Raw genomic sequence first — 3,793 nt, forward strand, 5'->3', positions numbered from 1 at the left:
TATTATTAATCTATTCTATAATGTTATTATTTTATTATATAATTTTTATTAAATCTATTTATATTTTTCTATTTTTTTCTTTAGTTATTTTTTGAATTCTGATTTTTTAATTTTAATAATTATTACTAGAATAATATTATAATTATATTATAATATTTCTAAGTTTTATTTTAAAATATTTATTTTTAATGTTTTAATATTAATTATATAGTTTAATTATCTATTTAATATATTTATAGTGATATTCTATTTTTTAATATATATTTAATTATATATTTATATTATAATAGTTCTTTATATTATTATATTTATTTTTTTAATAATTTTTTGATAATTATAAAATATTTTAGGTTTCTATAGTCAGTTTTTATAATAATTTTATATTTAGATCTTTAAAGATAATATTATTATTATTAAAATATTTTAATAATTATTAATAGTTCTCTATTATAGATATTATAATTAAGTTTAATATTTATATATTTTCTTAAATAGAATATAATAATATATATTTTTTTATTATTAATTTATTTTAGAATTATTTTAATTATATATTCTAATATATTTATTTATATAATATTCTATAGTTTTAGATTATATAATTTTAAAATTAATATATATTTAATAAATTTTTTAATCTTTTTAAATATTTATTAATATATTATTATCTATTTAAATAATTTATTCTTTTTTGCTAATTCTATTAATAAGATTATAATAGTAGTATATTTTTTTATAAATCTTTATATATAGTTAGTAACTTCTAAGAATAATTATATATTTATAATATTTATTAGAATTGATTATTCTAGAATAATGTCTAGTTTTTTTTTTTTAATATTTTAAATTTATTTGATATATAAACTATTTCTAAGTATTTTATTTATATAATATTAAATTTATATTTCTTAATTTTTAATATAAATTCTATATTTATAAGTTTTATTATAATTTTTTAGATATATTTATTATATTTATTAGAATCTTTTAAGAATATTATTATATTATTAAAATATATTATAATAAAATTATTTAGATATTCTTTAAGTATATATATTATATACTATATAAACTATACTAATAAATTCTTTAATTTTATTAAAATAATAATCTATTTATAGAATTCTTTATCTATTAAGAATGTTATTTTATAAATATCTTTTTTATATATTCTTAAATTATAATATCTCTATTTAATATTGAATATTATTATAATTTTTATTTTTTATAATAAATCTCTTTTTTGCTCTTAATATAGTGTTTTATTTATATTGTCTATTATTTGATTATTAACTGGTTAGTAGTTATATATTATTTGTAATATTAAATCTTTCTTTAATATAAAAAGATTTAATACTGAATTTATTACTTTAAATTCTTAAATATATCTAGCTAGATAGAATTTATTAATAAATTTATTTTTAATTTTGAGTTTTTATATTAATTTCTATTTTTATTTAATTTATTTTAATATTAATCTTGGTTTTAGATTTATTATTACTTTATACTTAGATAAATATATTAATAGTTAATATTTTTTCTTTATAAATAATTTAATATAATTATAATACTTTTTTAATAGCTTTTTAAATACTATTATAAATTCTTTTTATATATTTTTTTAATTTTAGTTAAATTTATATTATTTTCTATTTTATTTTATTAATCTTAATAATATTTATTTTAGATTATTTTTTTATATTTTTATTTATTTATAATATTTTATTATTAATCTTTAATATTTATTTCTTTTAGTTAATAATTAGATTCTATCTTTATAATTAGATTATTCTAAGAATTATATTATAACAGCTATAGTTTAAAGATAAGACTTTAAATATTATATTTATAATATATTTTTTTAATTTTAGAATTATATTCTTAACTATCTATAGACCCCCTCGACACCCCCCTCGTCCTACGAGGCGTCGAGATCGCGCCAACTGGCGCCATCAAATATCTTGGGGTGCAACTAGACTCCAATCTTACTGGCATGGCGTAGATGCGTTAAATAAAGAAGCAAGCTATAAGTCTTATCATTAGAATAGCCTCAATTATAAGATTCATTTAGAAGACTTTATTAGTCCATTTATAGAAGATTTATATAGCTATATTATTATCTTAGATTATATATATATACTCAATATAGTATATATACAGAAATTATAGTTTTTATATTACTAAAAATACTACTAAGAAGACTGCTTAATTGATTCAATATTAAGCACTATAATATATCTCTAAAATATTTTATTATATAAGTTAATAGACTCTTAAGATTTATCTAAATATCTCTTCATTTAAGATTATTTTTATATAGTTTACTAAAGAAGCCTGTCTATATATCATAACTTTATTAATCTAATCAAAGTTATATCAAATCTAAAGTAGTATATATTAAAAAAATATATATATATTTTTTTTATATCATTTAGAAGCTGCTATTGATATTAAATTAAAATAGAAAGTATATTAATAAATAAAATTAATCTAGCTATTTATAATTTCTTTCTAGTGATAGTTATTAAAGATATTAATTAATAAAGACTAAGAGATAGCCTTTATTGAATTAAAAAGATAGATCTTTTTTATATAAATATTTACTGATAGTAGTGCATTTAATAATAGAATTAAGACTATAATATATTTTATATTAAGGAATATCAGTATATTTATAGGTTTTGCTAATATATATACTATTTATATAGAGGAATTAAAAAGTATTTATAAGATACTAATATTTCTGTTAAAGAAATCTAATTATGTAGAACTTTAAGAGATTATAATCTATACTAATAATTAGATCACTATAATTATCTATAAAGCCTTTAAATGTTTATTAGATCAATATATTATATAATAAATTATTAATTGATTAGATTATCTATATAAGGCCTATTAGTATATATAGATATAGTGAATATTAAGTTATAAAAATATATCTAATAATGAGGAAGCTGATTAATTAGTGAAACTTATTATAATAGAAGCAATTTACTATACTTATGTTAAGAAGAGATATATCTGGATTAATATATTCAATTAGATAATATTATATGTTATATATATAATCTTTAATTCAATATTTTAATATTAGAATATAATCTTAATGATAATCTATTATTAATATTTATATATAGACTTCATTGAATGATAGAAATAAGAGTAAAAGATTATTAAATATAATTAAGATCTTTATTAGATATTCAATATATTAATAAAAGTGTTTTTATTACTATATATAAAATTTTATAAAATATAGAGCTTAATCTTAATCTAATTATAATTAAATAAATTAGCTCTATATACTTTTTTAGTAGATATTAAAATTATTAATTTATCTATATATAATTGCAGCTTTAGCTAGTAGAATATTAATTATATTCTTATTAAATGTTTTCTATTTATCTAACTGTATATATAGATACTTTAAAATAAAGTATATAAGACTAATTATAAATAGCTGCTTAGCTAGCCTACTTAGATTAAAAAAAGTATTAATTTTATATTGTGAATAGATCTTCTAATTTAATTTAGATATATTATTCTTTCAATATTATATCTATTATAAGTACAACTATTATATAAAAAATTCTTCTTAACTAGGCGTCTTTAGATATATAAGCTATCCAAACTATATAATTAATATCTTTAGATCTCTCTTTATTTAATTTCTTTCTCTTCTTTTCCCTATACTGTATGCGCTCATTATATAATATTTTATTAGTTTCTATAGTTTTCAAGCATTCTATCACTCTTCTAAATATATAAGATCTATAATATATCTTATTTA

This window comes from Talaromyces proteolyticus (genome assembly GCF_021365285.1).
Source record: "Talaromyces proteolyticus strain PMI_201 chromosome Unknown BGW36scaffold_24, whole genome shotgun sequence".
NCBI lineage: Eukaryota > Fungi > Ascomycota > Eurotiomycetes > Eurotiales > Trichocomaceae > Talaromyces > Talaromyces proteolyticus.